The sequence below is a fragment of the Convolutriloba macropyga genome, chromosome 2 (assembly GCF_964194025.1).
Source record: "Convolutriloba macropyga chromosome 2, txConMacr16.3, whole genome shotgun sequence".
Classification (NCBI taxonomy): domain Eukaryota; kingdom Metazoa; phylum Xenacoelomorpha; order Acoela; family Convolutidae; genus Convolutriloba; species Convolutriloba macropyga.
Window position 1 is genome coordinate 35,755,863 of NC_134469.1, and position 12,557 is coordinate 35,768,419.

General features: G+C 35.1%; 1 protein-coding gene across 2 annotated transcripts in view; it reads left to right on the forward strand.

The window, feature by feature from the left end:
• Positions 1 to 12,557, forward strand: part of LOC142335248 (glycerophosphodiester phosphodiesterase 1-like) — a 170,349-nt gene that overhangs the window by 52,333 nt on the left and 105,459 nt on the right. The window lies entirely within an intron of this gene.

Sequence of the window (12,557 nt, forward strand, 5' to 3'; positions counted from 1 at the left end):
AGAACCTCAAAGCCGAGAAATGAGGCGACGAACTCCAATTTGTTATATGACAAACGTAATAGTTGCGAGCAGAAAATTTTAAACAGAGGGCTATCTCTTTTAATGGTATAGTGAATGATTTATTTAATACACAAAATTAAAAAAAAAACAATTTGTTATTTATTATTTTGAGTTAATATTTGAATAATACTCATTTTAAAATAATGTAGTGCTGACCTTTAGCTGGATTTTATACTATATTATATATATGCTGCACTTTTTCCAAGGTTGGGTGTTGAGGCATTGTGGGATTTACTATTCTAATCCTAGTCACTTTCTAAGGGCTCAAAGCACGCCTCCATACAATGGAATGCCCTGTAAATGGTCTTACCCAAATTGTGATTTTAACAAAATTTTTCCGGAAAAACCCTTACTTTGAATATTGGGCGTGGTCATCAGGAAAAAATGACTGCCGTCGAAAAATAATGGGGGTCCAAGAATAAAAACCGTTCACAAAAATCAATCTTTCACCTTGTTTGGGTGTCTTGCGGCCTATTATTAAAGGGTGTCACTCCGGGTCTAATAAACTTCTGTGAAGAGGAGTAGACAACAAAGTGAGTTAATAACGGGTCCTGTTCCATGGAATTTCATAATTTTGTTCAAAAAGTCAGAAAAAATTGAAACGATTTTTTAGTCCAAAAATCGCGAAATTTCAAAATCGGATATAGACTTCAAGTTTTTATACATAGTTTCTTTTCCAAAATATCAAACAATATTTGGGCAATTTTTCTTGGATTTGTCCCCAAAAAATGCTAATACTGATAAACCAAAAGCGCATGCTTTTTTCCTCATTCCTGAAGTCCTCTGAAAACCGGATAAAAATTTAAGTTTTAAAATGTCATCACCAAATGCCAGATAACGATCAAATGTACTTAATGATTCAAAGCACTCCAGCGGAACAAATTGAGCTGAAAACTCCTGACTCAGGGCAAACTCCTGACCCAGGGCCACGCCTGCCCCCTAGATGGCCGCTGCTTGTGCATCCCGTCTCAGGTAGGACAGGGGTAGGGGCCCCGTCCGCTCGTCGTTCTAAGTACGGAGTACTTCTATACGTATTCAGAATGAAGACTCCGCGACGGTTTCTCGAAACCCCTCCGTTAGAATTGGCTGAATTTTTGCATGTGGCCATGAATCGCGATTCTAAGAAATAGTCCTTTAGTGACTTTGGCCGTTGAATCGCTATAAGTTGGACTTTTGGCCAGGTTGGGGGGGTCAAAAATTCAAAAAAATTCACTTTTTTATTTTTCGGAGCTTTTTATGCCAACATAAAAACCGAACTTTCCCCCCACCGCCCGTAGGAATTATCAGGAACAGCCGGCGGGGAAAGCCTACGACAAAAAATTAGCCAAAAAATGACCTTTCTTATGTCGGTTGGGGAAAAGCCGTTTTCGCGCAATGTTGTTTTTTCATCCCCGCAGCCAACTTTTTGTAGTTTTTTGTAGCACATTCATAGGGAACAAAAAGTTTAGACTCCATGGGCACGTCTAAAAATGCAAAAAAATCAGAAGTCACAGAAGTCAAATTTTTTCAAAAAGTCAATTTTTTTGATCAATTTTTGCCCCCCAACCACTTTTTTTTGCCGTTCTTCTCATTTTTCCTGGGTATTGGCCTTGATGAAAAGTATTTGTCGTCAAAAAATAGTGTAATAATAGTAAGGGCAATTTTTTGAAAACACAAGTAAAAAATTGCACAAAATTAAATTTTTTGCGTTTTTTACTCAATTTTGGTACCGTTTTCTATAACTCATAAATCATGAACCAAAAAACTTTTTTGAGGTCTGTAAAATCCAACCTCGTGGTAAGTGACTTACAGACTGAACCAAATAAAAATATCGGATAAAAAGAAGTTTTTTAACAAGAAAAATTGTTAGTAAAACACGAGCTGTGGCAGCCTAAATTTTGGTTTTTGACAAAAAAAATCGTCTAAGTCCGAAAAAAATCAAAATTGAGAAAAAGTGATTTTTGACGCCAAAAACCAAAAATTCAGACCCCCTGACCTATATAGACGTATTTTGGAGCTCAGATGTCAAGAGAAATGGCATTTTTTCGAAAAAAAAAATTTTCCGACACTTGTAATTTTTTTTGAACTGATAACTTTATCGGGAACGTCAAGGGAGCTGCATTTTTTTTTTATATTTCAAAAAATTCCATTCAAAATTGGCTAATTTTTTTCATGTGGTTTTTACTTGCTGCGCTAAACAAATGTCTTTTTATGAAGTTTGCGCCTGAAATTTTATTTGATGCCATTTTAGCAAGGTCGGGGAGGTCAAAAAACAGTTTTTCTTATTTTTTGGGATTTTTTGTTGATATTTTGGTGGATTTAAATAATAATAAAAGTTACTGCCGTCGTGGGAGTCTTAAGTAGCGGGAGTCTATTAAGCACAACTTTTCAAGAAACCGGACAGAATGAATCAAAAGTAACAAAATAATTTTTTGGTCGGGGAACTTAGGGGCCTATTTCAAAATGGTCTTACTCTAAGCACAAAGCACTTAGAGACCTTCTGTGAAGCGAAGGTGATTCCCAAGTGAGTTTGTAAACGGCCCGAACAAAAAAAGTATGCGGGAAATTAACTAAAAAAATAGAAAATTTGCAAGAAAAACTCAAATAATCATCAAAAATTTTGAATTTTAAAAAAAAAAAATTTCTAAGATTGAGTGTTAAAACATAATTTTTGTTCAAAATCGTTGATTTGATGTACCAATGACGTTAATTGGAGTTAGTTTTATAGTTTTTACTAAGAACAAAAAATTTCTCTGGATTTTCATTGCATCAGTTCTTCCGTTTTTTTAATTTTTTAGAAGGTTTTAATGTCACTTCATTAAGTTTATGTTTCACCGTTATGAATACAACTTTTCTTGATAAAGCATGAGTTTTGATTTTACTTGGCATATTTTTGAGTTCGGTAAAAATAGTTATAATTTAACTTGCGATGGTCAAAGAAAGAAATCTCTGGGTTTGTAAAATTCGTTTACAACACCTCTCGTAACTTCTAATACGTAGAAAAAGATAGATGTGTTGTTTATTGAGTTTGCTGCTTTTTTGTTAATAAAATTGAGTATTGTTTTGTGACTTGTTCTTCCAACTAACAATTTGGGAACTGAGGAATCGGATGAAGGATCTTATAAAAAAGAACAAAATTAAAAATAAACAGACAACAAATAACATAACACCCTACCCAATTCGCAACTTGATGAATACAAAGGAAGATTAAATTGATTTGATTTGTTTTTTGTTATTGGAAAACATAATCCTTAAGGTCAAATTGATTGCTTTCCTAGCTATTGTCTTTTAATGAAATGTGATCTGTGAGCGCAAAATTTGTTAATCAATCTTTTTTACCATTTGACTGCATTTCTATAGAAATTTATTTTTAAAGAGCTATCATTTGTTTTTTTATAAAAGTTGATGAAAACTTTAAATTTCCTTCAGGCTTCCGATTATATCACTTTGAAATATTCTTGAAATATATCATTGAAATATTACTTCGAAATATATCTTTGAAATTGTATTATATCATATTGAAAATATTCGTTTTAGCAAAATATGTAAATGGTTCGAACCAGAATTATTTACCAATTGCAATATGTTTTGCCTTCTTGCACACAGATGACATTTACGATAAGTGAACTAAAACCATATCCGTCCGCTAGCAATCCAAAACAAGCGAAATAATTAGTTCTTAAAAATTGTTTTGAAGGGACAAACGACCATACACTCCTCTAGCGAGAGTTGGTAAGCCTCTTCTGCAAAATAATATGCAAGCTTGTTCTGATGATAGTACTGTTTATTAATTACTAACTTAACTGCTAAAATTCACTTGTTTCTTTAACGCTTGGCAAAAGATAATGGTAAAAAGATCTTGTCTCCTTTCTGTACATCAGCTATATTTGTGACAAATAATTTCCCAATTTTTCAATGTTTTGCCTATCCTTAACAATAATACTCGGAAAAACGTGACTCAAAATTTGAGTGTTTCATGTTTCAAAATGGATTTTAAAAAAAAAGCATTAATGTAGTCTACGTGGTTTTTTTGAGGCATGAGCACAATAATTTGTTGCGAAACAATTGATAACTATTATCATACATGTTTTCCAAAGTAAACAGAAAATTTTTTGGATTCCTTTTTTTCTTTTTTAAATTTTTTTTAAGTTTTCTGAATATTAATATTTTTAACAGCTAAGTAATGTCAGCAAGCGTATACAGCATGTGTCGACAGAACTTTTCCTTAATCCGAAATCTACCTTGATAAAGATTGCATTATTTTGTTTGAAAACGCTGAATATAGGACAATAATTTTTCTTTCGGCATAAAATATTACTTTTTGATTAAACTCTGTTAATTATTTTCATTAGATTGTCTTTACAATTATTATATTGGCTGGTAGAAGTCTTTGAAAGACTGGTTTGGTACAAACCAAAGACTCTTTTATTACTTTCTTCTAAACAGATTTGTAGTTGACAGAAATTAGCTACCAAAAAGGCAACGGTTGGAGTCAAATAAATTAACAGGTAACCGAACTTTTTTTACATTATTGTCAGGCCTAACTCAGTTTTAGCATTAAAAATTGTTTTGCCTTGCACCTATTTCTGTTTATTTTTTCAATCATTTGCATTTCCTTGTCCAACCTTGCAAAGTATCAAATGACAGGCTGAGTTGAAATAATAGTTTTATTCCACTCCACATCTCTGAATTATTGTGTGCGATTTACAGAAAAAGACCGCTTTGCCTCATAATTTTTAAAATTTAAGCTGTTTTAAGAAACTTACAATGAAAGATGCTCCTAGCGTCATCTGTTTTGGAAGATCAACAATGATATGACTGTTTACTAATGTTTCAAAAATTTCATTTCAAAATGGGCAAGGTTTAAAATCAAGATCCGATGAAAGCACATTTATCTCTCTAAATTATCAATAGGTTGTACTCAAGAAGAAATAATTAAACAAAACCCGATTTCCTGAAGTCCATGAGGTAAAAATAATTTTCATTCGGTTCAAAAAAGTTGTATTTGGAACCGATTTGGGCCTGCCTCGATTTTTAAAAAAAACTACAAAATGGATTTTCGAAGGTTTGGTAGAAGGACCTCAACCAAACAGCTTTATTCCCAGCCAAAGGATGTTTGTGAGAATTTTTTTTGTTTATCAATAACTATTGTTTATGACAGAAGGTTTTTTTCTGTGTTTTTGACACGTTTTTACTCAGATAATCATGTATCAAGATTTCTTGAAAAAAGTAGCTATTTTTCAAATTTTTGTTAAGTCTCAGTAAAAGATTTAGCTCTATGTTTTATGTTTCCTCATAAATCTGTCTGCTATCAAAGTCAATTAATTATCATCCGAGGTTTTCTTTTTAAAATGTCATAAACATCAATGTTTGTGTTCAGTCAGTTGCAATCAGTTTTAAATAATGTCAGATAAAAGCGTTAATGAAAAATTATTTTTAAAATTATTTTTAAAGGTTTTGTTGAAAACGGAAAACACAATATGAAAATTGAGAATGATAATCAAAATTAGTAGTGCTTTGCTTTTTGATCTGGAAATATTTACTCATGTTGCCCATATTTACAAAAATTTAGCAACGGATTGATTTGGATTAAAAAACTGAGAAACCAGACAGCTGAGACAGGACAAAAATTTTAAGACTCCAAAACAATTGATTTCAGAATTTAAATTACATTTAAAGAATGTTTTGTCTAAACATTGTGTTAAGTTTCTTGCTAAGAATTAGCAAAGGCAATTTAGGTAATAGGTAAATTCATTGGATCGTTAAGGCGGATCTTAAGGAGACCACAACTGTTTGATTTATTTGGGTACTTATTTAAAAAATAACGTCGGTTTCACAAACAAAATGACAACGAGATCTTATTACAGTTCATTCGTTTTTTAAAGCGATATCATATAGCTGCAACGGTTCAGCAGGCGAAGCAAAATTAGTCAAAGCCTTTTGAGGATATGAATTAGACAATGAGAACTTCGAAGAGTTTTTAGGAGTTTGAAGAGCTTCTGAAAACATCGGCCCTACATTTGCTTTCATATCCACAGCAACAGAGATTAAAATAGAACTATGTTGAAAAAATCATCTAACATAAGAGAAACAAGGTAAAGATTTTTGCGGTTATTTGCTCTATGTATATGACAGCAAGTGAGTTTCTATGATAACTTCTATGATAACTCTACGTTTAACTTCAAGGTAATTCTCTCATTGTTGCAGTTATTTCTTGCAACTTTGGCAAAAGAGTTTGCATAGACTGTCACAACAATTGCTAAGTGCTCGTTTATTTTATTCGTAAATGTTTCCGTGAGCTTAATAAAAGAAAATTGTATCAATAGCCTAAATCATGTCTTAGGAAAACTAATATGAAAAGCGATAGCGCTTTGTAATCCAGTTTCCATGATCTCGTTCAACTGGCTGATCTTTTTGAAAAAAAAACTTAAACGAGTAAAACATGCATAAATCTTTCTCATTCTCTTATCTCGATTTGTCACAACTTTGAACACCGTAGAAAGTTCTAAAAATATCATCGTTTACGGTTTTTTTACTAGTCAAATTCTTACAAAAAGGGGGCTGTCGAGGGGGCTTGTCCCCCGAGAAACAGCCCTTCGAGGATATCAGATAAAAAATACTTTGTTTTAGTCCTTTATTTGTAGCCGGTACGGCTAGTTTCAAAACCACATAATCAAGAACTGGAACGTTGGGAGAGATTTATTTCTCTGTAAAGGTGATAGACGTTCTTCGGAACACAAGAGAAACAATGAGATCATTAAATCTTCCCCATGAGACTCTTAGAAGACAGTATACAACAAATACCATGACATTTTGGCTTAAGGAATTGTTCAATCGGATTTGTGCTCATTGAAGTTATATTGCTTGTTTTTACTTAATATCTTCAGAGCGTGTACATATTTGTATTGCAAAGAATAACTGTTTTGGTAGATTGATATGCTTCTCAACGGCTATTTTGATAGTAACTGGAAATGAATAGTGATATCTCAGATACACCAGAACAAACACTCGCTGATAAATTTACTGAAAACAGTAGGAAATGAAGCTCTGCTACTGGATCTGCCGTTGCAGGATTTTTAGGGGAACATTTGATTTTAAAACTTCCCTGTTAATCAGCAATGTGCTCAAGATAGAATTTGTCTGTCGTAAAAAAGATATGGGTCATTGAATTCTCATGTTAGCATGCGGGCACCTCAAAAGACTTTATGTTGGGGCTCGAATAAAGTCTTCAAAAATTTTTACTGGTAATATAGAAACAATTATAGGATTCTGTAAAACCCAGTTGGTCAACGAATTTGTTACAAAAGCAGGCAAATGACTGAAAAAAACCCTAATAAAACTAAGTTCCGAAAAATTTTTTATGACAAAAATCTAAAATTCAGACCCCCTAACGTATGTATATGGATTTTGGACCTCAAATTCAAAAAGATTTATGTCAAAATTCAAAAAATAAAAATTTTCTTTTTTCGCACTTGTATTTTTTTTGAAATTTTTTTTCTTTTTATAAGAATTAGGGCATGTTTTCTGGTGCTTGCACACACAACATGCCCTCCCATGACGCTAAAAGAACGAATAAGGTTATGTGATGAGGAGCAGGGTTCCAATGATAATTGGTTTCCTTCTGAAAGATTGGCTACAGTATACAACTGCTGTCAGTGCCCGAAGTGCACTGCCAGATAAAAAAATATTAATCCGACATAACAAAATTTAGAAAGGTGGCCTCGCCGATGAAAGAGAAACACCTGACCAGAGGCAAACACCTGACAGTGGCCACGCCTGCCCCCTAGGTGGTCGCGTTCACACATTTAAATAACAAGTTTTCCCCAGATTGGCGGGGTAGGGGCCCTGCCAGATAGTATTCCTTTAACTAAGGATCCAGGGTGCAAAAAGTTTTGCGATCTCGGAAACGAGCCGTCAGAAGTTGATGAGACTTTGCATGTGGTCTGGAAACGGTGAAAAAATGACTTTGTATATGGTCCCATCTTGGTTGAAACCTCGTGAATTGCACTTTTGGCCGGTTGGGGGGGTCAAAAACCGACTTTTTGAGAAAAGTCATCCCCGCTAGCAATTTTTTGAAAATTTTTCAACTTTTTCAAAGCGCGGTCCCATCAAGCACAGGTAGGAGAGTTATAGCCCGCAGACAAGTCGGAAGTGACAGAAGTCAAAATTTTTCAAAAAATCGTGATTTTTGACAATTTTTTCGTGATTTTTGACTTTTCTCGGAAACGATTGACTTTTCACTTTTGACTCCCATGATGAAAGTTGTCTGCCGTTGAAAAGTAGTGGGGGTCATAGAAATGTAGTTTTGGCGTAGGAGCACTCTAAACGTTGTTTTTGGTCATCGTTTTTTTGACGGTTGGGGGGCAAAAGTGTCCTTTTCTTAAAGTGTTTAACGCTAACCTATTCGAGCTATTGAAGTTCTGTAAAGTGCAGTCGGCCAACCAAGTAGTTAATAATGCACGCGAGTAATAAAAAGTGCAAAAAAAATAAAAATTTTCGAAAAAAATGAAATTAAATTTTTGAATTTTTGACCCAATTTTTTGAAAATTTGACCAAAAAACGCTTAAGTCCGAAAAAAATTAAACTTTCAAAAAAACGATTTTTGATGCCAAAAACGTGTTTCTCGGGCGAAAATTACTACTGGCTGCTATTTTTTGGCCAAAAATCAAAGAAAAAACGGTATTTTTAAAATGTCGAAATTTTTGCGAACTTCTGATTTTTTCAATATAGGGCAAAATCGGGACTGGCTGAGGGGCTTGCCCCTGAAGACAGTTCCCACATTAAACAGAAGGAAATGATGATGCTGGCCTTAGAAAATTCATTCCGAGCCGGAACGGCTCGGCCAGGTACACTTTGATGATATGGCAAACAGAACGCATTTTGTGCTTCCCTATCTTTAGTTTGATTGAAAAGCATATCAGATTTTTTGTTTTAGAGCAGGCAGTCTCCGTAGTTTGGCAAACGCGTGGCACTACTGTGAGCGGCAAACACCTGATAAAGTTTGACCACTTGCCGAGAGGCGAAACTCCTGACGGAGCTAGGTGGTCGCGTTCACACATTTAAATAACAAGTTTTCCCCAGATTGGCGGGGTAGGGGCCCTGCCAGATAGTATTCCTTTAACTAAGGATCCAGGGTGCAAAAAGTTTTGCGATCTCGAAAACGAGCCGTCAGAAGTTGATGAGACTTTGCATGTGGTCTGGAAATGGTGAAAAAATGACTTTGTATATGGTCCCATCTTGGTTGAAACCTCGTGAATTGCACTTTTGGCCGGTTGGGGGGGTCAAAAACCGACTTTTTGAGAAAAGTCATCCCCGCTAGCAATTTTTTGAAACATTTTCAACTTTTTCAAAGCACGGTTTGATCAAGCACAGGTAGGAGAGTTATAGCCCGCAGACAAGTCGGAAGTGACAGAAGTCAAAATTTTTCAAAAAATCGTGATTTTTGACAATTTTTTCGTGATTTTTGACTTTTCTCGGAAACGATTGACTTTTAACTTTTGACTCCTATGATAAAAGTTGTCTGCCGTCGAAAAGTAGTGAGGGTCATAGAAGTGTAGTTTTGGCGTAGGAGCACTCTAAACGTTGTTTTTGGTCATCGTTTTTTTGACGGTTGGGGGGCAAAAGTGTCCTTTTCTTAAAGTGTTTAACGCTAACCTATTCGAGCTATTGACGTTCTGTAAAGTCCAGTCGGCCAACCAAGTAGTTAGTAATGCACGCAAGTGATAAAAAGTGCAAAAAAATTAAAAGTTTTTGAAAAAAATGAAATGAAATTTTTGAAATTTTGACCCAATTTTTCGAAAATTTGACCAAAAAACGCTTAAGTCCGAAAAAAAATTAAACTTTCGAAAAAATGATTTTTGATGCCAAAAACGTGCTTCTCGGGCGAAAATTACTACTGGCTGCTATTTTTTGGCCAAAAATCAAAGAAAAAACGGTATTTTTAAAATGTCGAAATTTTTGCGAACTTCTCATTTTTTCAATATACGGCAAAATCGGGACTGGCTGAGGGGCTTGCCCCTGAAGACAGTTCCCACATTAAACAGAAGGAAATGATGATGCAGCCCCTTGGAAATTCATCCCGAGCCGGAACGGCTCGGCCAGGTAGACTTTGATGATATAACAAAAAGACCGAATTTTATGCGTTCTTATCTTTACTTTGAGAGAAAATCATATCAGCCTTTTCTGTTTTTGACCGGAGGGCAGCCCCAAATTGGCCTACGCAAACTACTGTGAGCGGCAAACACCTGACCCAGTTTGACCGCTTGCCGAGAGGCGAAACTCCTGACGGAGCTAGGTGGTCGCGTTTTTTTTTATAAGTCAATTCACCCGTTTGGCAGGGGTAGGGGCCCCTGTCCGTAGATCTCCCATTAACATGGGACCCAAGGCCCAAAATCTCGCGCGATTTTCTAACCTACCCATTAAAAATTGCTAAAAACTTGCATGCGGGCACGAATCGCTGAGAAACCGACAAAATTTTTGGTCTAATCTTGATTAAAGTGTCCTTTGTTGCACTTTTTGCCGGTTGGGGGGGGGGGGGGGGGTAAAATCGCGACTTTTTGGAAAAAGTCATCCCCGCATGAACTTTTTTGAAATTTTTTCAATTTTTTTCAAAAGAAGCTTTAATCAAGCACAGGTAGGGGTGTTATTGCGTGCAATGAAGTCGGAAGTGTCAGATGTCAAAATTTTTCAAAAAATCGTGATTTTTGACAATTTTTTCGTGATTTTTGAATTTTCGCGGAAATTATTGACTTTTGACCTTTGACATCCATGATAAAAGTTGTTTAACGTCGAAAAATAGTGGGGGTCACAGAAGTGTAGTTTTGGTGTAGGATCACTCTAAACGACAAAAATTTTTCGAAGGTTGGGGGGCACAATGGCACTTTTCTAGAAGAGTTTACTGCTAATCTAATTCAGTTATTGAAGTTCTGTAAAGTCCAGTCGGTCACCCAAGTAGTTAATAATGCACGCCAGTGATAAAAAAAGCAAAAAAATGAAAATTTTTTGAAAAAATTGAAATTAAATTTTGGAATTTTTGACAAATTTTTTCGAAATTTTGACCAAAAAAAGGCTTAAGTTCGAAAAATTTCAAAGTTTAGAAAAAGTGATTTTTGATGCCAGAAACGTGCTTCCCGAGCAAAAATTACTACTGGTTGATGTTTTTTTGCAAAAAATCGAAGAACAAAACAATTTTTTAAAATGTTGAAAAATTTTTCGAACTTATTATTTTTTCAACTTAAGGTAAAATCAGGACTGGCTGAGGGGCTTGCCCTGAAGACAGTCCCCGCATTAAACGGAAGGACAGGCGATTGCGCCTCCATTGAAACTGAGTCCGAGCCGGTACGGCTCGGCCACGTGAACATTAGTTTTGTAACAAAAAAGTCATTTATTGCCTTGTTTTTGTTACTTTTTGTCAAAAAGTTTTGTTAGACATTGCAACTAATGATCAGTCAGCGACCACAAATCAGTCAGCGCTAACTACAGTGAGCGGCAAACACCTGACCCAGTTTCACCACTTGCCGAGAGGGGCAACTCCTGCGACTAGGTGGTCGCTGTTTTTGCATTCGTTATCCGGTAGGGCGGGGTAGGGGCCCTGCCCGGTTCTAGTAGTTGTTCCATATATCACCGGACCGGGACCTCCGTGCATGTTCTCGAAAACTATCCAGTAACTTTTTCTAATTTTTTGCATGCGGCCATGAATTGGCGAGAAAATGAGAAGTCCCTTAGTGACTTTCTTGATTGAAGCACTCCTTCATTGACTTTTGAGCAGGTTGGGGGGGTCAATTTTCGACTTTTTCAAAAAAATGGCCAAAAAGTCCATTTTTTTCGAACTTTTTTGGCCCCCATCAATAAAGGGTCATTTATCAGGCACAGATAGGGGTCTCTAAAAATGCAAGAATATCAGAAGTCACAAAAGTCAAAATTTTTTGAAAAGTCATGATTTTTGTCAAAATTTTCATATTTTTAGTATTTTTTCAAAAACAGTTGACTTTTGACCCTTCTTTATCATGGAACAAAATGTTTGGCGTCAAAAAATACGTTTATAATATCAAGGGTAACTAGGTCTTAAAACGACTCAAAAAAGAGTTATTCGAGAAAATTTGTCCTAAAAAGTTGAATTTTTGTTGATTTTTGAAACCTTTTATCTCCTCAACCAATAACGCTAGACATGTTCTGTAAGGTCCAGCAGAGCTCCAAGTGAGTTAATAATTGGCGCAGAATATAAAAAAATGCAAAAAACGGGCAAAAATTTGAAAAATTTGAAAAAAAAATCGAAAAAAATTCGAGAATTTTTTCAAAAAATTTTGAAATTTTTCTAAGTCCAAAAATCGAAAATTTTAAAAATTAGTTTTTGGTCAAAAAAACTATTCTCCCGTACTCCTGAGACCAAATTACATCGATCTGAATAGTTTTTTGACCCAAAATCGAAAAAAATTTCTTTGACTTTTTTTGACTTAGAATTTTTTTCCAAAATTTTAAAAAACTTTGTGAGCAATTTTTGTGGGGCTCGTCCCCACAAA